The sequence below is a fragment of the Dermacentor albipictus genome, chromosome 1 (genome assembly GCF_038994185.2).
Source record: "Dermacentor albipictus isolate Rhodes 1998 colony chromosome 1, USDA_Dalb.pri_finalv2, whole genome shotgun sequence".
NCBI classification, from domain to species: domain Eukaryota; kingdom Metazoa; phylum Arthropoda; class Arachnida; order Ixodida; family Ixodidae; genus Dermacentor; species Dermacentor albipictus.
In genome coordinates, this window is record NC_091821.1 from 319604550 (window position 1) to 319629645 (window position 25096).

Consider the following 25096-nt stretch of genomic DNA (forward strand, 5'->3'; position numbering starts at 1 on the left):
TTCCACTAGTATAAGAAAGAAAACCACGTCCAGTTTAATGCACTACGCAGTGGAAAGGGCATTAGGGGTTGGAAAAAAATATTTGTGGGGTCGCAACATTCATAAGGGGACGGATTACCAGGGAAACTGTTTAGGCTGCATACAAGGGCTCCGTAATGGCTGCCTACGTTGTGAAATAATATATTTTTTTCATACGGCACCACACTATGCCGACACAAGCGGCACTGCGGTCACTGCACCTCCCATGTGCATCTGCCGCAACCGCTGCTGCAGCCACGCCGGCACCTCCGACGCTCGTGACGTTATAACCACAGAGGCGCAGACCACGTGCACAGGCGCCGTCGCCACACTCTTTCGCCCTCTCATTATTGGCCAAACAACAGGATTTAAAACAAATAAACCGCATGTACGCCAACTTGCTACACCAAGTGCACATTCTTATATATATATATAAGTTAGAAGAAAGGGGGTTAACTAAGGGGCCCAATTTTTAATTAATCATATCTTAAGAAGTCAACAACAATGACACCAAGGATAGCATAGAGGAACTTACTTGTGCTTAATAAATGAAATAAAAAGGGAATAAATTAATGGAAATGAAAGTGGGTCGAAAAACAACTTGCCGCAGGTGGGGAACGATTCGACGGGTTTGCATTACGCGTGCGATGCTTTACCAATTGAGCTACACCGGCGCCGTTTTCCCAGCCACTTTCTTGGGTATCTATATTTTACTGCTAGAAGTAACCAGCATGGTGGTTATTTCAAGAAACCAAATCTAGTGGTGGCGCTGGCTACTAAAGTAGCCAGCGCCACCAGTCACAAACTTCGGCTGTGAAAGTGGAACATCCTTTCTGCCGCAGTTCTATATATTGATAGTGTTGCTCTTGTAGCGCCGAGTTTATGTGGTTTTAGTTATTTTATTTGGACCCAAGATATCAAACTCATTTTTGGAAGTTCGCGGATTTTTGAAGAATGCTTCACCTCCGCCGCGGGTCAGCCCTGTATTGTAGTATCTGCGGTTCGGTCTGCGCATTCATATATACGCGCCGTGTTACGGACGTACGCCGGCCAGAATACCTCCTCCCCCTCCTTCCCCCTCTCTCTGGGAACACAGGCGGGGATGCATACCTGGGCTAGAGGTAAACATCTTAACTGGCAAAAAGAAAGCAGAAAATACACTGATCATATAGCTTCGTTTTGGGGTGTGCATCGGAACTATAGCCGACTACTCCTTTCTGTCGACTTTAAGAACTGCTTTGCTTTCTGGGTTTGTGAAGTATGTGCAGACGGCTATAAATGGTCTTGAATGCAAGTAATCTAAAGCGATGCGGTCATAACGGAGAGATATATAGGGGGAATGGTCGATATAGGTTTTAAAGCTAGTAGTAATAGCTTTTTTGCCTACAGCGAACGTTGAGTGCTGCCGCGGTATCCCATGCGTAGGCATCACGCGAGCCTGAAAGTCGTCGGCTGTGTTCGCGTCGCCAAGCGGCAACTATACTGCAGTCCCCAACTTCCTGGAGGACTTCCTCACTCTGCAGCAGACACTAGGGTTCGAACCACTCCTTTATTCTTCTTTCCTCCTTCTTGCCACTTCCTTCTCCCCGTAGAACTAAGCCGTGCTCTCATTAGGTCTGCAGGAATATCTGCCACTTCCTCACCTCTACCTCAATACCTCATTCTGTTGTGGTCATGCTGCGGTCGTCGTGCCGTCTTCAGCACACTGTCAAGATTCTGTTGTTCCATGCCATCCTAATCCATGCCATGTTGGTTACGCTACTATCGTCGTCACGTTGTCATTTATATCGTCCTCATTCCGTCATTGGCACACCGTCGTCAATGCGTCGCCGCCGCAGCCATCGTTCCGTTGAAAATAAAAAAAATGTAATAAGATTCTGGGGTACTACCTGCCAAAACGACGATGTGATGATGATGTTCTCCGTCGGGAGGGGTCTCGATTAGGTCTCGAGGGATTAGGTCTCGATTAATTTTTATCACCAGAGGTTCTTTAACGTGCACGCAATGCATGGCACACGAGAATTATCGAATTCTGCCGTCGTCGCAATGGGGCCGCCAGGATCGAACTCGTGACCTCGAGCTCAGTAACGCAACGCCAAAAGAACTGAGCTAAGGCGGATCACGCTGTAATGCAGTCTGCTAAATCCTCTTCACGATACTCTGGGCCGCCATTATAAAACACTGTTATGATAGAAGGGCACTGTCTACTTGATCACGTTCGGACCCGTGACCAGCGGGAAATAAAAATTTCACTATTTTCGCACATGGCAAGCTAAGGGAATAGTTAACTCTGTAGAGTGCAGGCCGCTGCGTACTGTAGGAGGGATAGTTTAACAACAAATGACTGTTTCTGCTGCACCGCAGGATGCACATGATGCCCTGAGTGCCCATTCCTTATCGGTGCAACCGTTCAGCCGCCATGAGGCACTCTACCCGGAGCGTCGGTAACAAGGCAGCGAGATAACAGCCACGCCCACAAGCACCTGTAGGAAATGATTTTGCAAACTGAACATAGGGGCGTTTTGAGCAGCGGGCGGATGACATTAGGAAAACATTAGCGCAGAGCACAGGAGAAACAGCGCTCTTTCTTCTCTGTATAATTTTTCCCTATAAAGCCATTCGTGCGCTGCGCAATGCACCACTATGATCCAACTAGCTCAAGCTTACACCCTTGTTTGCAGCTGAAACTTGTTTATATGTGGGTGCTGTCCGAGCAGATGACGCAGGATTTGCAGACGAGAATGATCGAGTTGGCAAAAAGATTTCTGGATGAGTGCCGATCACTCGTTTATCCGAGATGCCAGTCGGTGGGCCTCTTCTACGCCGTGCATGCCCACGTGTGATGGTATCCCCTGATAGATTAAGGATACTCCGCGAGATGCAATTGCGAAGATGGTGTTTGTAGTGCGATCACGCGATAACATTTGGATTGTCTGGTTGCTTTAGGTGACTTGGAGCTGCGGGCGAGTCAATTAGGAGAAGAATCTTGGAAGCTGTGAATTTCGCTTTTATGCATTTGCGAGCTACGTCGATGACAACTTATTCAGCAGTTGTGATCGAGCCTAAGTATGAGTATACGGACGATACATCGTGTTTCTGTATCTGGGCAGAATAATGCTGCGAATGCACTTTCTTTGCTGTCATGAATTGAGGCGTCAGTGTGCACTGGTAAGTGTCCAGAATATTCATCAGGTAGGTGGGAGAGGGTTAGCTGGCTCGGAGTCGGCACTGAAAGTTGCGGCGTTTTCTGAGTACCAAAACACGAAGGTGTATAGCGAGGTGAACATGGCTTAACTCTTAGCGAAAGCAGCTATCGACCCATGCTCACCAGTAATGTTGCATATGTCATCGCCATTTTTTTCATGCGAGAGGTAAGTCGGCTGGCGAGGCGGGCAAGAGGTGCTTGTCCATCCGGTGTCCGGTGAAGACTCTCGATGGGGCGCAGGGTACACTCATCTACATGTGGGCTGAGGGGCATATACTGTACTTTCGTGAGCGAAGAGGTAGATTTGGTTCCGCGAGACAAGACTATCACCACTCGAAGATCAACGCAATGGTCGCACTCCAGCTGATTCATTAGGCTAAGTGGTATGTTCAGCAGTGGTAAAGCGTACAAAGTGCTGACCAATATAGCAGCCCGGTAGACTTGCAGCACGGTTGCTTGATCACATCCATTTCTTCGCCCAGTCAGCGCCTCAACAATCATTAATTGGGAGCGCAAATTTTGTCGTACTGCTTAAAACCCCCAATTGAATTTCAGGGTCCACATGCAATGGTTACACGTTATGCAGACAGCAACGATTGAGAGTGGCTCGTCTTCCCTTTCGCTCAGAGCAGCATTGCTGTTGTCTATCTAACGCTGTCCACAGGTACGAACACTTTCGTGCGCAGTTATTCGACAAGTTATTCGACCACATCACCTCTTGACCTCTGTCAAGAAGTGAGATGGTCTCGGCTTCTCGAAGTTTAACTCGAATGGAGGCAGGCAGTGTTGTGTATTTCAGCTATATGCGAGCTTGGAGGTACGAGGATCGAGGCAGCACAGAGCGTGGCATAGTAAATCTTGAAGGGCCCCGAAGTGGCTATGTTCTTCTGCACACTGTGATAGCTGTGTGCAGCACCTCAATTGATCAATCAGGAAATGCGCCAGAAATTGCGCATCTTCTGCGCTACCAAGGCAGCCCTCCAGAGTGTGCTCTCCGAATTATGTCCTGGACCCTATGAACAACTTGTCGCGTACGATAGAGAAGTTTGTCATCGGGCAGTTGAGGAAGCACATGGCATCTTTTTTTAATGGTAGCGAAGTCATTGTCGTATCGTTGAGAAAGAGCGAGCACACGCTGTAGCTCGATCTGCACATGACAGTAGCGACTACTTTGCTATCCCGATGTCAAGAACAATTGCAGCGGGGAATACTCCGTGCGCTTGCTAGCGAACTTACGTAAGCCCAATGGAATTTGTTCTGACTCTGCGGAATTTGAAAGACTGCAACTCAGCCCCTTTGTTCCCTGGATATTCATGTAAAGCTCCGCCTTCCGCACGTCTTACCAGTACGGGAGGCAACTCTCATTTCTTGTCTGTGGCGGGGAGTAACTTTTACTAATGCCTACTTCTACCTCATCTGAATGAGGACAAGTCCAGAATGTGAAGCTTGTGGGTGTAAATAGACGATAACGCACCTTCTGTGTGATTGTCATTGTTTCAATGCACAAGGCCTCGCTCAAGGCCTTTTCATGAAGTTCTTGCCGATGTACCTCTTTAAGTTGGAGAATGTCGGCACGAATGTTGTCTCTTCTGTTTCCGAAATGTGCTAGTTTCACCATGGTCGCATTCTAGGGAGTGCTAGAAAAGACCATAGCATTTCACTGTAGCGGATTGCCGAGCTTGCCACACTGGGAAACAGAAAAGGAAGAGGCAGCAGTTTGAAGCAGGGTCGAACGAAATGGCAGGGGCTAAGGACCGCGTGTCACGAGCGGAAATGCCGAGACAATACCTTGATGGAACGAAGTCTGGCTGAAGTACTACGGTGGCGCGTGCGCGCACTTAGCCAAGCTGCTATGGAATAAGCACAATGGGAGGTGCCAAAAGTTGGGCGAATCAACAATACTTCTCTAAAATCATCTTTTCTGTTTTCTTGCCATGTTTTTTTTTCTGCGTTGAAATTCTCGCCCCCACGCCGCCTTGGTGTTTTCGTCACCACGGTTGCTTCCGCAAAAATGTTCTCCTTCATGCTGGGCCTGCAACCGTCCCTTCGGCAAATGCCGTGTTGCAGAATGCCGTGGTCTCATTTGTGGAAATCAGATTTGGCCCAGGAACGCGGGTTTCCACTTTTGGCAGTGGCGGCGTCCGCGTACGTGAGGATTCTGTTTGGCGACGGCAGATGAACCGCGGTGCTCGCAGTGGGGATGCCCCGCTTGCCAACGTTTGAATAGCGTCTGTTTCAGACGTCAAAGGCGAGCGCGCTGGCGCCAGTGTTTGTTGTTCGGTCCCTTGACACAGAGCCCGGCATGTTTGCCCTGAGCAGGCATCACGTATCCACGAGTCGCGTAGACTCGCGGTTTTCTGTTTCCTCGCTGGGAATTCGAAAACTGCTCCAGTTGGCCTGTTTTTACAAAAGTGTCGGTGTGCTTCGGCAGTGCGTTTGAGGCTGTTTTACCTTTGGCATAGCATTTTCACCTACTTACAGTGGCACATTTCCCGGCACAAAATAAGTGCTCATGGAGAAATGTTTTGTAAATCACTGACTTCGAGCTCCTCAATAAACAGCAACGCCCGTCACAGAGATCACGTGATTTCGTAGGGAACTCGTGCAGGAAGTCGACTCGATTTATGACAAACGCCAGTAACACATTGTAAAATGGCCTTGAAAATGTTCGGTTTGGTGCGAAGTTTTGGTGCCATGATCTTAACACAGCGGCAGAGCGAAAAAAAGTACTGACAGAGAGAGAGAGACAGAAGGATGCATAGAAAGGCAGGTAGATTAACCAGAAGTTTTTCCAGTTGGCTACTCTGAACGGGGCGAAGGAGTAGGGGGATAAAAACGGGACCAAAGTGGAAGGAGAGAGAGCGAGAACGAACGAAAAAGAAAGATTGGCAGACGTCACCGATTCACTTCGGGCTGAATTCATTGCGACAGCAGCAGGCTCTGATCGTATACACCACTATCTTCTGAAGAACAACTTCTTTATACGATGGATACAATGTAGTCCTTATCCGCTACAGCACTGCGTCAAAAGTACTGTAGGAGCCGAAATACAAACACCTACGGCACGATGCTGAGTCTGCGTAGCCGCAAATCTTTCACAAACAACCAAGAGCTAATGATACGCGATAGGAAAATGGTTAGCTCATCCGCCTCCCACACACGCGTTACCGCAGAAACATGAATTCTAAGTTTAATTTTATGAGAGTGAGCACTTTCGTCGGTGCTTAGTTTCCTGCATCTTTCCTACGTTGGTAGGTGCACAAGAGCTGATATCTTGCAACAACTGAAATGAATGGAGCCGTTGTGGATCATGCGTAGTTAGATTAATAGGTTTGTTTGCTCCAGAGATACCTATGACCAATTTATGGCGGCCGCTTCAGCTAACGCTTTCAAAATAAAAAAAAATTTGCGGCAGAGAAGACAAACGTAGTCCATGATTTGATCCACTCGAATATGTGGACATCACTCTCGCAAGCAAGTGAAATGCATAATTGGGTAGTTAAAAATGCACTAATTAGGTATTCATTAATCATATCATGGCACGTATTGCAATTTACAAATTATAGGCGTGCAGTTCGCAAGGCCAATCCATTTGTAATGAATTCTCCGGATGACACGTTTCGAGATATGAACATCTGAACTTTGCGGAGAAATGTATTGGCGTTCCAGTTACTTTTGTGCTTCAATGCATAAAACGGCGTTCTTTGAAGGAAGTGGCACAACAGTACATTTCTACCGCGATTCTGACGGCGTATATTTCGTAAATGATGTCATTCACACAATTCCTTTGAAGTGGATATGCCTTGCAGTGTCACCCGCTAGAATTTGTAAATTGCATTATGTGTCATAACGTAATTGTTACGAACCTAATTACGATATAATTTTTGTTAATTAATCGAGTGTGCATTACAATATTTTGTTCGAGTAATGTCCGCCTCTTCGTGTAGGCAAGCGGATAGACTAAAACTGTGTTATCTGCGACAGGCAATCTTTAAGAAGTTTTGAAAGTGTTCGCTGAAACACCCGGTATATTGCTACAGGGCGAAGAGAGAGACAAATATATTTGCACGTTATTGACAATGATTGAGCGGCGTGCAAGATGCTGGCCGAAATCCGCGCGGACCGTCTGCTTCGTCGTTTTCGGCGCTCTTCTCAGTTTCTTCTTTGGCAGTGTTCTGTGAAATGATCTCCGACAGGGGACGCAAAGTCGCGGTGCTTGCTTGTGTTGAGCGATTTGGCTTCAGCAGGCGACGTTTGCTAAATCACAGAAAGGCTGAGCCACGGCAGCACCAACAGGCATGGTTTCATACCTATTATCTGTGGTCAGTTGCCTCAATACATGGCATGTAGCCAGGATGGCGCGATAACACCTTTTCCGATTTGCCAACGCGCCGTGATGAGTTCCAAAGCAGGATCATGTCATCAGGGGTGAGGTGAACGTCGCGATGGCAGGTGTCATAGATGCGCCGCTGCTTTTCTTGCGAAGAAGCAAGACACAAGTGGGCCATTCGGCATGCCTCCACACCTCTAGAAATGACACTATGGGCCGACTCTGTCGTCGTGTCGGGAGATGCAGCAAGGAGTGTATTAATAGGCAGTGCTCCAGACCATCAGTCACGATGTTCGGGAGCAACGTACATGTCAAGCATGTCAGTGATGGTTCGATTGACACCCTCTGTGGCGCTGTTAGTTTGGGGGTGTTAAGCAGTCGTTAGCTTGAGCTGTGAAGCGCAGGAGCGCCCGAAGACATGGACAACCTTTAATAGGAAGTAGTAGTCCTGGTCGGTGAGGAGTTCGTAAGGAACGCCGTCATGAAGGATGACACCTTCGAGGAGAAAGTCGGCGGCTACGGTTGCACAGCTGGTCTGAAGAGCCTGTGTGAGGCGTATTGAATATACGTATATATAGGCACATTTAGGTTGAGGACGCAAGTACTAAAAAAAAATCTATGCTTTATTTCTTACATTTACGCCGGGGTTCAGCCTTCAGCAAGTAGTCATATCACGATTAAATTGTTTAATTACTCAGAACCGAGATGCCCTAAAATTTGAGCCTCAACACGTCATGCCATTATAGCTGGCTTCTCGGTACGTGCACTATCTGCCGCGCGATCAATGCAATGTTGGTGGTGGGCAGAGTTTCTTTTGACTTCACCTTATGACGAGGATGAAGCTGAGCATGCGATGAAGACGACTTGACGTCGACGACTACAGCGGCCGTCGCCGAAAGCGTAATGGGAAAAACCAATGTAGGGATAGAGGCTTTTAATGTACCAGAGAGCTTTGAATGGCTGTCACTGTAAGTGATATCTTCGAGGGAAATGAAAAAAGTTTGCGCATATTCAACGCAAATCTGGAATCTATGTGAAGCGAAGCTTTCGTGAAGTTATTAAATAAGTGTTATAAAACTACATGAGATGCGTAAAATCGTCTTTGTTTTTATCCTATGCAATGTGTAATCACATGAAATATTTATGTTTGTGCACCGCACATATTACTTTAATGTCATGCAGTGTCAGGTTTATGCACTAGAACGTTGGCAAACTATATCGAAATGCAAACAGCCTTTCTATCGGATCTACACCTTGAGATGTCCATGCAGCGATGTCAGAAGGGCAAAATCATGTTTGATGTTTGTCGAGGAAAGCTTGGTGTGGAGAGATGTATTCACGGGAAAACACGGCACATATCTAAATACATTTTCTTGTGTAACAGTGACACATGCCAATTCTGGGTGATTGGCAAGTATGGGTACATATCCAGTGACGCATAACCAGTGGACAAAGAATGCTATGGGCCTAATATAAGAAATTTAATAAATAATAAAAAAGCAATTGAATCGCATTTGCTATTCCACTAAGAGGTGTGTGTGTGTGTATATGTGTGTGTGTTATAAATACCTAAAAGGCAACATATGTATGGGTGTTACTCGCGATTTAGTGTTTGATTACGCGGTCAATCTATCTTTAATGTCAGCGACTGCCTTCTTTTTCTTTTGCGGATAGCACGCAGCTCAATAGCATGAAATACAGCATTGAGCAGCTACTTGGCGGCTTCTTGATGAAAGGACGCACCTTTTCAAACTTATCAGGGCGAATCCAATGCATGACTTGCTTCAGCGAACGCGAATGTGTTTATGGTGTGACGCATACCCGGCTCTAGCTTACGCCTTCCTGAGTGCAGCGCTTTAATCTACATTGTCTACACATGACCAGTGACTCTCGAATTTTTGCATATTGGAACTAATCTCATTGTGAACTTTGCCTTGTGGTTGTACCATTTTACGTACAATTATTAATTTAACGAACACGGGTAGTCATTGCCACCAGCAGGTGCTAACAACTCTGTCAACATTAAACAAGGATGGTGCAGCGGCACAATATAACTTGCTTCGCCCCTTTGGGCCCTCATTTTTATTTACAGTCGTCGTACTAGGTGGCTAGAGTTTCATTCTGTAGGAACTACACTGTCGTGCCAAGTTCAGCCGTAGAGCTACGGAAACGAGATCTCGGCTCCCAAGCCTAAATGATGTACAACACTGCCTTGCTCCTTATGGATATTGTAATGAGAAGCGCCTGCCTAAATTTAAAGCCGCGAGACGTCCTTCCACAAAATACATTTTACATTAGGATCACACTTGGCAAAGACCCGGTTCGGCAATGGGTCGACCAGTGAGTATGACAAGTAGCCATTGTACAACATTGTTCAGCAACATGAAAATCTCGGCAGCTCTGTTGCATGGCCTAAGCATTGGAAAGGTGACGGCATTGTGGAAAAGAAAAAAGCACTCTGGAGTTGCTCAATAGGGAGAATATGGCTTGCTGAAGCAAAGATACAGTAGTGAAAGTTGTACAGTTTGTTTGAAGTTTGCTCGTCCGAATACACACGCCCTCCTGTGCTTCATTTCTACCTTTTTCGCCGCAATAAACGGAAAAGCCCAATACTTGTAATCGACAATGACTACTTTATTGTTGGAGTACAACAGTATTGCACAGCCAGTGCAAAGACAAGTCAGGAACCATACTAAAAACACGCACGAGGGAGAGACAGAAATTTGTTTGCGTAAAGACAGAGAGGTCGGCCTGAGCTACAACTTGCTCTCGCCTGCTGCTCTACACTGGGGAAAAGGGGCGCGGAGGAAAAGGGCTGGTGAATGAGGAGGATGATGACACAAATCGGAGCTGCATATATGCAAGTTCACGACGTTGGCGCATCTCTAAAGCCGTGCGTTCAGCCCAGTGGCTTGTAGAAAGGCTATAGTGGCACTTGTTATCAGGGCTGCGCTGTTTGCATTAGGCCATGCACCTAAAAGAAACTCGTCTGATAGCGGCCTCTTATCGCCGTTTGCAATGAAAGAGTTGATGTTCTTTCGCATACGTGGGATAAACGCAAAATATCTGATCAAATTTCTGTAGCTGACAATATTCACAATTTGGTCTAGTATCACTGCAACCTATCAAATGTCTATAACGCTAGGTGAATGCGACACCTGGGCGAATCCGGTGCACCATGCTTGTTTGGTATCTTCTGAGCTAGTGAGGCATACGGAATTTCATTTCTGGGTCCCATTTATGCGTTCGCTTGTGTCGTTGATCTAGTTCGGTCCAGTGCTCCAACGTACGGTTGCGTAATGCGCAACGAAGTAGAGCGTTTGCGCCGGTTCTTGCGAGCGGATTGCGTACTTCGGAAGCATTATTTAAAGCAGTTTTCGCTTCAACGTCTGCCTGTTCGTTCCCTATAATGCCACAACGTGAAACTTTCCGCCTAAAGGTGGTATTGTGGCCATTTTTATTTTAATGGTTGAGACGCTCCGTAATTTCTATAGCCATCGAACAATACAGGCCCTGTCCGAGGACACAGTCGCAGAATATCGCCCATGCGCGAGGAGGCTCCTCGGCGAGAAATCGAAGGGCCTCCCGAATATCAATAAGTTCTGCGGCAGTTGATGTTGACCTATGGTCTAGTTTAAACTACCGAGCGATGATCATATCTTGAATGAAGAAGCCTGCAGTGGAGGAATACGGTGAGACAGAACGATCGTATACACGCCTGCAGCATCTCCGCACTCTGCATGAATGTGAAACGGGGTAAGTTGCAGAAACTGGGCCACGCACGTATTTGTACGTTCAGCCAGTAACTCATGTACACTATAGCCCTAACATCAACAGCAACCCGAAACTTTGTGCTAGTTCGTGCTCCGTTGACTTCGTGAAGCACTCAAATTGAATAAAGCACTGTGGACGAGCAAAACGGTCAAACGCATGGACAGTAGTATGCAGTTTTTGCTTACTCAGTGCATTCCATTGAGCGCCTTGCTGTTAAGCGATCCACCATCCCTCCCAAGCTCAGTGTAACCGAGGAATCGTTGTTCTCCAAAAATTCCGCATTACACGCTTTGTAGATGTTTCGCATAACAAATCCGCGATTATTTTTCCCAGTGCTGCTGCGAGCGCTTTAGCAAGAGCTCGCGGCGTATAGAAAGTGATGGTGAAAAAGGGGCGCAGTAAATGCAAAACACGATATTTCTCCAGACGAAGTGGCGGAACACGTTCAGAATGCTTGGGAAACTAATAAAATTTTAGTTTGAAGAGAATAAGCAGTAAGTTGTTGGCGAGCGCTGGTGAATAGGTGACAGCGCCGTCAAAATGAAAGGATAAAGTAGCGTTTACTCGGAGGGGGGTATTGATCCTCTTTGTTTTTTTGTCTGGCCATACGTTAAACGAAGAACTTTGTTACAATCATCATATTTTAACCGCGTATTCATTACAGGATGTCGCTGAGGCAACTAGTACATGTGGAAAGTGTGAAAGTTGTCGTGGTGCGGTAACTGGAATAGTAGCGAGAAGTAATATGGGGTGGGGGGTGGGGGTGGAGGAGGGGCACGATAACGAAAAGAAATTAATATAAAAAAATAATATCAAGGCTACATTTTCACGTATTTCTTTTTCTTGCTCCTCCCTCTTGGGAATGTTCAAGAAATGGAAGTCGAGATGAAAGACTGGAGGTGGAAGAGGACGCAAAATAATAAATGGGATTTTCGAAAAATGGAACGCAAATGACGCGATATGAGTTCTCCTAGCGAAGTCTGAAAAACTCTAGCAGGCATTCATCCCTTTTATGTATTACTATAACATGAGACGAAATACGCGGCGCCAGTTATAGGTGCCATTATACCCTTACTATGATTTGCTAAAACAGAAAAAATAAGAAACGCTGATTGTTAAGGAAGCAGATCCACGAAATGCTCTAAAGATGTTTATGAACAAAAAAAAAACAGCCTTTTAAGTGACTTGTCATTTATATTGATCGTGAAAGTGCCTTTAAGTTCCGCGAAGCGAAAGCAGAATAACACTCGAATTAAGGAAAGAAAACTCATGTGAAGGAACGAGAATTCGACGTAACGCGGTCTTGTTCTGCGGAAGATACGTGGAATGCTCTACCTGGGCTTCCAAACAGCATTTCCTTTTTTTTTTGCCGAAAACAGCAGAGAACATTAGGCATGTTCGCTAATGCATTAATGTATAAAACAGTTTAGAAAGTGTTCTGAATAAAGCAGAGATGCAATCCGAGCAGAGTCGACTTAAACAGCTAGAAAACTCGGAAATCGTGTACATTGGAATGTCTGACTAAAACCTACGCGGAATTTTCCAAGCCGTCGGGCTATACAAAAAAAAAAATCGAGGTGACTGCGTATATTTGCTTGCCTTTTGAAACTCTAAAGACAAAGTTGTTTTGAGCTAGAACGTGAACGTACGACAGAAAGTTTGTTTGTGGTTAAGCACACGGCTGAATATTGAAGTGGTGGAAGAATGGGAGAATGTCGCGGATTCGCAGGCTGATTTTGAAACCTTTCCAACTGGGCTGCTGTGGAAACACGTTAGATGTGGTGTACTTAATGCTTTTATAAGGTATGCAAGTCTAAATGATGCAAAAGAAAAACAAAAATTAGACAAGAGAAAAGCTATAGCGGTTTTTCAAGTACAGACCTCAAGTGCAGCGTAAATGAAATTACAATTTCGTGCGAATTCAAGAGCAAAATGCTCACAATGCTCGTAATTATTTGCTGATGATGTTATTAAGGAGGTATGGTGGGGTAAATGTTACATGATATTTTAACGTAACATTTTAGAAACGGCTGCAGATATTTGCATCAAATTTCACGCGCTTACAAAAGATGCTATTGGGTACAAGAAGATACACTTTCTGTCTAGATTGTTTGCCTTTCCTGTGGCCCATTCCCAAAATTTCAGATGTGTTTAATTATTTGATGCACCTTTTCTCTGCAACCACGCAGATGAACCTCCTCCCCCCCCCCCCCCCAAAAAAAAATATCTCTGCTTGCACAAAGCCACAAATGGGATTTCTTGCAGTGTAAATTTTTCCAGTGTTATTTATATCATCAGAGTATCTTTAGTTCAGAATACTTATGACTGGTTGTAGTACGTGTGTACAAAGCTTCACTGGAATGGGATGAATACTTTCTGAGAAAAGGTACATTGAATTTGAAAAGTTCATAAAAATGAAATTTGAGAAAAATGAAGTTTTATGTTCGAATACTACTTGTGGTTGCTCAAAATTCCCCAGGAGAATACAGTTCACTGCTGACTTTCTTGCAGATGTCTCCAAAACCTTTCTTAGTGTTACTTTATATCCGTCGTCCTTCCTTACTCTCGGCAGGGTCATTGAATTCTGCCCTGTCAGCAGGTTCTTTGTCCATCTTGTCGTGGGCAATATTACAAAACAGACCTGGAACAATTCGAAGGACCTCCAGAACAACTTTTCGTGCAGAATTATTGTCATTGTAGTAGGCTACAGCATTGTTAGCTGCTGTCTTCAATGTGTAAGCACTGACAAAGGAAATACCAAGGGAGTACCTTTGCTCATAAGACCGGTTACCTTTAAAGTTCTCTTTCTTCTCCATTTGCTGGACGATCGTGCCATCTTCTGGGCAAGTAATACGTTTGAAACTCGAAACAGAGGCGACCACGACCACGTAAGCAAAAGCAAGAGTCTGACGTAATATTTCTTTTCTACAAAGGATTATTACATCAAACCCTTGCTTCCAGTTAACAAATTCGACTTCGCCCTACCATCTGCTAGCCGCCTGCTTAGCTTAGATAGTAGAGGGGCTGCCCCCGAAGCGCGGTATTCCCGGGTTCGGGCCCCGGACCAGGACGAATTTTTGATCAACTGCGATTCTTTTCTTTCGAGGAACCCGTATGGTATTCCTTTTTGGCAACTGCTATGATTGGGTAGATGTCTAATTTTCTTTTAATTATTATATGATTCTTTAGTACAAATAATTTACGTACTACACACAATAAAAAAAAAACACACCATAACGAAGAAAACCACGAACGACAACGATAAACAAACTGGCCTCCACCCGCCATTTTTAACGCCAGGGTGTGCGGCACACCTCGGCGCAACATTTGAACCGCTTTGAGCGGGCGCTCGAGGTCTCGCTTTTGCAGGTTTGTTCCTCATAGTGCAGTCGATTTTTCTTTGCCAAAATTACGAATTCGATTTTTTGAGGGGATTACCCTACCATACCTCATTACTAATTTGGCCTCTGAGCCTCTGTTGTTGTCCCTGGCGTTGTCCATCCACTAATGCACTATTCAACATAGTCTGCCCATTGTGGAGGTGCTGTACTTTATACGTGTGCCACCTGCGCGTTACGCGCCACGAAAGCGCTACTGACGTTCTTGCGGGCCATGAGCGTTAACGAAACTTTGCAAATATATCTATAGCGTATACATGTCTGTGTGACTGCATGTGCCGTTAAGTGTTTATCACTATGTATATCATAATCGTCACGCATCAACTGGAGTAGCATGTGAGGCGAACAGCCAGGCTAACATCTTCAGCATATCCTTAAGTGTTGTGTCTCTCTCTGTCCTATTTACATAATAACTAATAATTTAATTTGTTTTTAGTAAGATTTGTAAAGAAGAGGCAACTGGCTCGTAGATATACGTACGAGTAGTGGAAGAGGATTATGCAGAGTGGAACAAAAACTTTACCATTTTCTGGCGTTCTGCTGCTGCTTCTATAGTTTTGTTGATTGCTCCTAAATCTTGGGCAAGATAACTCAGTTTCACATTAATGACTTCAACTCTCTTGCCTTTCATTGCTATGGAGCTTGGTGCCAACCCCGTGCGTAAACTATCAAAACGTTTTCTTCGGCGGGTTGCTTCACAACGAAAAAAAAAAGATATAGCCCAAGAAAGTCGAGGATAAAGCACGCAGTTCGCTGGACAGCGCCTGTCATGTACTTCGTGTCTTTTGTCATCAGCTTTGTCGCGCTGTAAATCTTGCTTCTTTGTATTCAATTAGTCCTAGAAAAATACATTCATGCCATAAGAAGGTTGCATTGTTAAAGGGGTGTAGGTCGCGTTTGCTCTCTTTGTGTTCTATAAATTCGCATGGTTATATGCTCCCTGTGTCACCAAAAATTGGTCTCGTTTTTCCCTTTTCCTTTTTTGGTGGATTACTGTCCCAGCTACTAAACTAGGCTGATGGTGCTAATGCCGGTGAAGGGCCACTGTTTCCGTGCTTGTAATTTGTATTTTCCTATGGCTCTAGTGCGTGTTCAAGCTTTTTTTTTCTTTGTTATTCGTGCGTGAGTAGAACATTTTGGGATGCCGGCACTGAAGAAGCCTACTTCACATTTTTTTTATATTCATAATTTAGAAAATACATTTTTTGTGCTCTGTGAAGGTGTTACCTCCTTCCACGCACCCACTCCTACATGTGCGTCTGGACAGTATTCTTAAACAACGACGACGACGACGACGACATTGACGACATTGATGACATTGACGACAACAACAACGAACAATAACAACAACAAGCAGTTCCTAAACTCTTCGATAGTTTTTAAAAATTAAATGAAACAAAATTTAGCAGGACTCATCGCTGTCTCTTCACAATGGCGCAATCAAGGAGTAGCCAGCTTTAAGGTAATCTGGACAAGCATTAACTACGCAGATTCTGAGATGGTCTGAAAGAACTGTAAGGCATCTCGACTGGAAGGGTCGTCAGAATGGAGTGCTCGATGAAACGACCGTGAGACAGTCGCCGTGAATATGCTGTGATCAACCAGACGCACGCGACGCATTGAAAGAAAACGCGTACTCTGAGGTCTCGTACTCTGAGGCACCTAGCCGACTCGAGAGCGATAAAAATACTTGTAGGACTCTTAAGCTTCACCTTTAAGAGTGGAACGCGATAGCATTCAAAGATTCCCGAGTGCTCCTCGCGCTTCCCGACAACTAGAGCGTATGCAATGTTTACCGAGAAACGCTGACCGCGAACGCTATGCACGAAGGTGGGCTTTGTGGTAGAAACGCGGGCTCTTGCGTGGGCCGCGATGCGTAGGAGGCGAGCGCCAGCTGGAGGTATTGAGGGGAACCGGGTGCGCTGCTCCGTGGTCCTTGAGACACCCACGCGCCGGCTTGCGTAAATGGTGGACGCCGCGGTTGGTCTGTGAATTCTAAAAACGCCCGAAAAAGTGTTTCTTGGAGTTTTCGCGTAACAGAGCTATGTTTTCTCGCATAATGAAATTACAATCCGAAAGCTATCATGTCTGTATACGTTGTGCGTATGTCAGAGTTTACGATTTTTCCACATGTCTTCGCTTGAGAAATTCAGTTAATTCAGTAAATTCCTTGCATCAAATGGAGGGCCTGGGTATGGGTGGTGTGAAAATATTTTTGCCGGGACGACGTCCGAAGCCGGACGCCGACGCCGGATTTTCTGCGACACGGGCTCCTTAACGCCATCGCTTTAAAACGATCAACTACTCTCCGCAGCAGCAACTTTATTTTCTGTAATAATAACACAGCGTGCCATGCGCTATGTCGGCCAGACAGCTTGCCAGCGAGATTCGTAAACACGGGAGAGCCCATGTGAACTAGGGGCGGCCAGCACACGGTGGGCATGGCTTTGGTTAATTGCAGAACAAAAAAAAAGAACACATGCTATTTTATTGTTGAGGTAAAAATAAACAGACGAGTTGTCGCCGCTTGGTTTATTTTATTCGCCGGCAAGTACCGTTTTCATAATATGTCTTTGGACTATTTCCACAGGAACGTTGGTTGCCAAGCTTGATGATCATAGAACCCATTTGAACAGAATAAGTTTAAGGTGCGTGTACAGTTTAATAGTAGATTTCATCTATTTGCACTAGTTCGCCGACTCAAACAAGCAGCTTTAGTTCATATCCCAATTACTCTCTCCCTTTCTTCCTCTTTCTATTCCCCCTTCCCCCACCCCCAGTGTAGGGTAGCAAACCGGATGCTGTTCTGGTTTACCTCCCTGCCTTTCCTACCCTTGTTTTCTCTCTCTCTTTGATCATGGGTGTATTTGTCGGTGCACGCTCACTGGGAACAAAATCTTCTGAACATACACGCGACGAAGCTGATGGCGTCGGGTGCTTTCTCTTTATGCTGGCCATCCAAAGCCGGCGCTTCTCTGCAAATTCAGCGGAGTCCAGGGAGTCACCGCGGCAGAAGATACACATCCCATTTGCGTCCGGAAGTTATTATGGCAGCCGAGTGCAGCACAGTGGCAGCCGCTTGACCTTGAATCTTCCGGCATAATAACAATAAGACACACGTTAGGAGGAAGCTTTAGCTCGGGCCGAACTCCGATGCGGCCTATTCAAATACATGTAAAACACGAAAACGCTTTTCTGAGATAACCTGTGGACCTATATTAATGAAGTTTCCTACATTTGAGAGATAAAGCTAAACTCTAGTGACAGTTGGAAGCACATTTCCGATTTAAGGCCTCAATCTTATTTAGAGAAATTTCAAAAATTCGAAAGCTCGAAAAGACAAGAAGCATGAAGTTTACACATCAATAGCTCTCCCTCAGTAACAGATATCGCGATTATGTAAACAGTGTCCATTAGATCATTCAAAGCAGACAAATTCAGTATGTCAGTTTATATATTACGTGTATTAGTTACGTTGTCTACAAGGGTTCTGCAAAGGCTGTATTTTCATATCATTTTTTTTTAGATTCATGTGCAACATACCAGTTTCGGCTACTTTAGATGTACTATTAGATGCAATTCACATAATTGTAATACCATTTTTATTGCTGAGTTACAGCGTTGTAAGCTTGATAGTTTCATTTTCGGAAAATTTGCGACTTTGCGAATTTTTTATAAAATATTGACCACCTAAATCAAGAGCTCAAAACCAGCAGTCACTAGATTTTATGTTTTTCTTTAAAATGCAACAAACCTCGTCAAATTTGGTGCAGTGGTTTACAAGAAAAATGAATTCTCCTTTTACAGGTATTTAGATAGGAGCACCCGAGCTAAAGCTTCCTCTTAACCGCGACTAACCGTACGCACCTGGCTACGCGTCACGCATCTGCGAGGCCGTGCGCGCTTGACGTTCTATGCGTCTAGGGAGGGGAAGAGCGCAGGCCACGTGCGCGTCAGGCAGTGCTTGATCTTGAGCGTCATTTTGAGCGTACCCGACAGGAAGTGACAGCCTGTACGCCGTCGTCACGTAGTCGGCATGTAAACGCCCAGCACGGGCTTGGAAACAGGTGGTTTTTGATTCGAAAGCGTGCTGACACGCCGGGAGTCGCCGCTGATTCTGTGCCGCGCAAAGACGATGGACGCTATCAATGATGAACCGCTGGCCACCTGCGTTGGGGCTCGGCCTGCACTTTGGCTGGCGAAGCACAAGCGCCGCAAGAATCAGCACGTTACGAGGTGCTTGGGGGCCGAGGTAGCGAGAAATGTGATGACTAACGCTGCCGTAACAGGCATGCGATCAAAATTTTATACGGGTGTCATACGCGGGGCACTTTCAATTGTGATCGAGCCTGATCGGGATCAGATTTCTTGATAGCGATCGTCTCTTTTGCGTAAGTTCAACGTAAATTTTCGCGAAACTCAAGCGCTTCCCTGGAAGGTGGCCTAGCAGCACTGTGGTACCCGCACTGAAGGGCTCACTTGTGCGCGTATCGTGTAGCCGCTCACCCTTTCACACGCGTACGGACTCGGAGATGCGTACGCTCACCTATGCGAGACGCGTATCCCGTGCTCCGTGTGGTCGGGCCTTTAGAGTCTCACTAATTGGCAATGACACCTGGATCTTTCCAAGCTGCACTTGGGAGAAACGGGGATCCACGCGTACCAGTGCGAGGAGGAGAGTGGCGTGGCACGCTGTTTCGAGGCTACGTTCCTCCTGGCCGTTGAAACGGTCTATAGATTTGCGTTGTATGACAACCTGCATTGTATATCAAAATTTTCTGCTCCTTAAGCGATCGCCACGCTTGTCCCGATGATGTGATGAAGTTGGTTACTTCTGGATGTCGCGAAAGCCTGCAGGAACAGATGTGAAAGCCAATATATACCACTCGTGGGAGGAATACATTGTGTAAAGTTTTCCGAATTTCTTTCAGCAGCCTTGATCTAAACTGCAACTATCATGTGCTGCACATGTGGTCTCGACATCAAGTTCCTTGTGGATTCTTGTCACAGAGGTGTACGACGTGAAGCAGGGAACTGAACTTCGAAGGACAAACACGAGGAGAGTGTGTTGGGAGGATAGTTGGTAAGACATTTTTTTGTGAACCTAAATTACGCTAGGGATGAGGCACCGAGGCCAAAGAAAGTTTATTCTGCTAGTTTTTCCTCCCAGGTGAAACGTCTCCGTAATGCAGGTTTTCCACAGGCCCTACTCCAGGCCATAGCTGAGTCGCTGTTGAAGGCCATATGTCACCATACCACCGACACTAGTGTTGAGTTAGGTGAAAAGAGAGAGAAGCGAAAGTTTGAGGAAATGCCATATGTCAATAAGGCTTCGCATGGGATGAAGATGGTGACCGGAAAATTCGGTGTTGATGCGAATTTTTCAGCGCCGTGCAAGTTGTCGCGTTTATGTGCGCTTTCTAACGCAGATAAACCCAGTAGTGATAGATGTGGCAAAAAACACAGACACACGTATGTACCATGTAGAACAGAGGTGGTGTACGAGTTTCCGTTGACCTGTGGAATGTTCTACGTGGGGCAAACCGGAAGCTGTACTAACAGTCGTTTAATGGATCACTCGAACTCATTAAAAGATGGCAGCGGAAAGCACCTGTCAGTCCATTGTAGGTCAAGTGCGAAGAAGTGCAAGCTGATGTTTGACAAAAGGAAGGTGTTAGGGCGAGCAAAGGATCAAAGGGCCCGTGAAATCTTGGAAGCTTCTTTTATAGCAATACATGGCCCAGATAGGTGCGTCAGCCAGCCATCTGTGTGTCTTTTCAAGAAAGAGCTTGATTTTTTGGTGTAGATAGGGGCTTGGCGAGGGAGTGTTTTGTGGTCACGCGGTTATGATCTGGCTTGGGCATGCGCATAGTTAGAAGAGGCAGCAATGTGTGATTTCAATAAACCAGTTTCATCTGCGTTCGTCCCGTCTTCTTCTAACTCGGTGTCTCGTCCCTAGCGCATTTCGCACACGCGCAAAAAATAGACAAAAATGTGCGCTAACTATCACTTGAGGTTTATTGGGATAGTAGCCCAAGAAATTTTGCTCAGATGCAACGAGCTTTATCGTACATATAGCTTCGCGTGCATTTTTCTGAATCTTTACAATGAGTATGCGCCGGGCTGCGCGACTGTTACGTTAGTTTTTCAATATGCTTTTACAATTCCAGGCAACAGAGATCAGACTGAGTAAAGATTAATGCTAAGCAGTGAAGACCGACCTAAGAAAGTTCTTCTAAATTCAGTGAATGAGGTTCATTTTCGGAGAAAGGAGACTTGTCTGAGCCTGTATTTCTTTGCATTTTCTGCTGCAGTTTCTTCCGTACAACGCAAGCAGGGTACTTATGAAGAAAGAAAATTAAAAGAGGAAGAAATTTGTCAAGCGGAAGGAAACTGTAAGTTCTTCGTGATGCACTACGCAGGCCCGAGCATTATTTATAAGCATCATCACGGACTTTCCGCTAAAGCGTATCACGTAGCAGCATGCTTAAGGGCACTGCAACTGAGCCCATTTATCACAACGCAGAGGCACCGGTCGCAGCAAGTAAGACGATGCGGAGTCGCGTTCCACGGTGCAGATCTCCATAACAAAGAGCTCTCTTCGTTCGTGCTTCCTGGCCCCAAGGAATCTCTGGCGGCGGTCCTGGCCCCTGTGAGCGGGTGGAGCTTCGTCCTGCTGGGGATGCCCTTGCTTTGAACGTCTTGGCTTTAATGGTGAGTTCAGCTTTATTTGCTGTTTTTATGTGTTGTCCTTGCAAAACATTTATATTGAAAGCTCGGTTTTCACGACAAAAATGTAAAAAAAAAATGCGTAGAAATCTTGAGTTAGGAATAATATTTATGTGGCTGTAAAATTGAAAAAACACCCGTAAGATTAGGAAGCGGAACGGAGTAAATAACGAAGCAGAAGTAAAAAATCACCGGTTTGAAATTCCTAATGCACAACACTCCGTGATAAATGACGGCGATTAGTAGGAACGAAGCTGAGAAAATAACTTTTATTACGTTTACGCAGCTTACAGCATCTCATTGCTTAAGTTGTTATCTACAAGATTTGCTGCAAGAAAAAGAAGCACTGAAGGATTGTCATTTTTTTTCTGGACGCATGAAGGGTAGAAGGCACATTCGAATTATGGAATGCTTCATGGTTTGATCGCCGTAGAGGACTGCACATATGTTTATGCTGAAGGATTTGTCTGGCAGGATCAGTTAGTGGGAAGTGTCGCGTGGCTGCGTAGTTTTGGCGCCGAGTGCACTCTTGCAATATTGTTCAATATCTAAGGATATTGTTCAATATGTAAGGACACCTAAGTACTTCCTATGAGTTGTGAATGCGAAAGCATTAATTTCTAATGAAACGCCGCTGAATGGTCCTTCGAGTTTTGCGCTGCGGGCAAAGTTTTCGAGTTTGGCTGTGGGGTATGTAATCGAGTTTTGCGATTAAGTTGGTGCGGGTCATTTTTTTTCCTACAGATTCTACGTTAGCATGTTGACTGCAGACCGGAATTATTTGGACTATATTGCTGAGAAATCAAGGACGCTTCATGCCACTGGCGTCCTGCGCGATGAGAGTGAGGAAGCAGCAGCGGGCATCAAGGCCGGCAGGCGTACGCTGTGGCTAAGCCCAGTGTGTGTGTGTGTGTGTGTGAGAGAGAGATATATATAGATAGAGAGAGAGAGAGAGAGGGACGGACCGCGTGGCGGCTTCCAAGAGTGAGTCGGCGGCAACCGCACGTGTGCGTCACGTGACTGCCTCGCCGACGACAAGCCGTCTCGCCCCGCGGCGTCGCAGCATCGTATCTGCTCCGTCGAGGCGCGCTGGTGACGTGGCGTCGCGGCGATGCCCTCTCCCCTTACGCGACACTCTTTCACTCGCTCTCCTCCATCGAGGTGCGCTCTTGACGGGACGTCGCAGCCAGTAGGAATTTAGGTGCCAATTCGCTGTTACGGGCGCCGGCTTTTTCTCTCAATGGGCCATTTTATGCTTCCGCATCAATAATATCGCGCGAGCGTCTACCGCACAGCGTGTCAGCGGCCTTGTTGCAGATAGTGGTGGCAGTATCAGGCGATAGTATGCGCCCGAAACCGCGAGATAATTTCCACTTCGAATGCAATTTACTACGCTGTTCGCTTCAGGAATGCCATTCGCCGCTACAAGATCGCTGACGCGCCGTGTGGTCGATGCTAGTGCCATATTGTTAAAAAAAAATTGAAAGGGTGCGCATGATCGCGCCTTCGATTCCCTGCCAGAGCGGCCTCGTTTTCAAGGTAGTGGAATGCATTAAAACCATTGTAAGAGATGAGGCGCACAAAACGGGCGTTTTTAGATTTCGGGGCGCGTTAAAGAACCCAGGGTCGTGGCCGAAATTGATCCGGAGCCTCCTTTCTTCTTGCCCTCCCCATCTCCTTCAACACGGCGCCCCTCGGAGCCCGTGTGTTGGGACGGAAAACCATATTATTTCATTACACTCTTATTACAGCAAAATATCCTCACTTTGTACACAATACTTTTCTTGACGGTTATGTTTGGCCTTCCGCGCAAGTAAAAGCTTTATACAGAAGTGCTGGCTTTACAGGAAAAACTTGAAGGCCTGCAGTATACGGGCATTGCCTGTCATTTGTCATACTGCAGAAGCTGGGGCCTGAGATAGGCGCAAGGTTGCGCTTGTCGATCGTCTGATAGCTCGCAAAAATATTTCTTTTTTCCTGGTGCCCTGCGGTGTTCAAGTAACCGACGTCCTTATTTGAACTTATTTCGGCTTGGCGCACACGCTTCCATTCTGCGTCCGACGTCAGATTCAATATGTATCGCGGGCGAATCATTGTCAGTTCATTACTTGATACATTTTTTTTTGTATCCCACAAGTTTGTTGAAAGCGTGGTTGTAAAAGTTACACTATAGAGGCAGAATTTCGTGAATGAGTCATGATTCATTCCTAGCCTGAATTGTATTCACTTCATTTTCGTGCTTATTTGAAGACACGAGAACATGAAGAGTGAAATTACCCATTAAGATGGCCCCATATACCGCGTACGATACGAGTTTTCGTGTGGGAACCCATGTTATCATATACGATTATCGTATACGAAAGTCGTTATAAAATACCCTTGTGTTTGTATTTAGTGATTGTTGCCTTTGATATACTTTCTGTGTAGATGCAAGATGCTCAATGTTTTCGAGTGTATAGACACAGCGCATGTGTATACAGCATTTATTTCAATGGTGGACACTTTGCCACAAGCACGTTAATTTATTTTCATCTCAATTAAAAGGTTCCAAACTCCCCATGTTATCTATCAGCTGAGATAACATTTGGAGAATTTTAGCATTCTAGCAGCAGGGATGTTAATTAGAGCTGCGTCTGGTTGGCTATTCTAAGCTACGGAAAGGGAAAGTGAGAATAGAGACAGAGACAGAGATAGAGAGAAAGACAAAGAGAAAGAGGACGCAAAGGCGTGGTGGGCACCACCAAGTGAAACGCGTTCACACAGACCACTCACCTTCAAATAACGCAAAAGCGCTTTCACGGCCTTGTGGGTCGACGAGCAATGCGGACGGTCTTCGAGCAGCGCCTGCACGGACAACGGCCAGTCGCTCAGTCGTCGCAATGCGACAGAGAAATCGATGACAGTGGCACACTAAACGCTTTATGTTCTCTTCGTTGTCGAAGACATCGCACACAACACTGTCAATCATTACAGTCAATGTAGTGTAAGCCTTCGTGAAGCCCATTCCCAACCCCAGCCGCTACAGAAGCGATATCTCACATCGATGAAGGCCGGGTGGAGTTGGAGTTGGAGCGAAGGGTAATGTAACCTGGTTCGCCTTATGTTTGGTTTGTTCTAAAGCAGCGCACAGAAACCCTACACAAAGAAGAAGGTAGACGACAGAAACATGTCAAGATGATCAGATACCAAATAACCTAATTCTCGATAATACTAATGCTCTGGGCAATTCATAGTGATAAGGAGACCTCCCACAGCGACGATGAGTAATGCCTGGTCTGCTATTACTGGAATCGAACAAATTTTCATGAAAATGTGGTAAATCAACAATGAAGGACATTGCATGTATAATGTCTTGAAGTTTGGAAATAAGTGTGCCTGTTATAAGTGAAGGCACAGCAAATTTCTGTTCGGGCTGTGCGTGTTACACTAGAAGACATGTTGATCACGATGAAGACATGTTGATCACGATCATCTTCATCAGCCAAATTCATGTCCACTGTAGGACGAAGGACTCACCCTGCGATCTCCAATTACCCTGTCCTGCGCCAACCGATTCCAGAAATCGCCTGCCAATTTCCTTTATTTCATCATGCCACCTAGTCTTCTGCCATCCTAGACTGCGCTTCCCTTCTGTTAGCACCC

General features: G+C 45.8%; 1 long non-coding RNA gene across 9 annotated transcripts in view; it reads left to right on the top strand.

The window, feature by feature from the left end:
* Positions 1-25096, top strand: part of LOC135903540 (uncharacterized) — a 616847-nt gene that overhangs the window by 247948 nt on the left and 343803 nt on the right. For 7 of the 9 annotated variants that reach the window (XR_010564839.2, XR_010564840.2, XR_011512712.1 and 4 more), the window contains exons 2-4: positions 19660-19808; positions 21040-21120; positions 21252-21439. This is a non-coding gene — a long non-coding RNA (uncharacterized lncRNA). The remainder of the gene's footprint in view (positions 1-19659; positions 19809-21039; positions 21121-21251; positions 21440-25096) is intronic. The other 2 variants (XR_010564841.2, XR_011512713.1) reach the window with 1 other exon arrangement.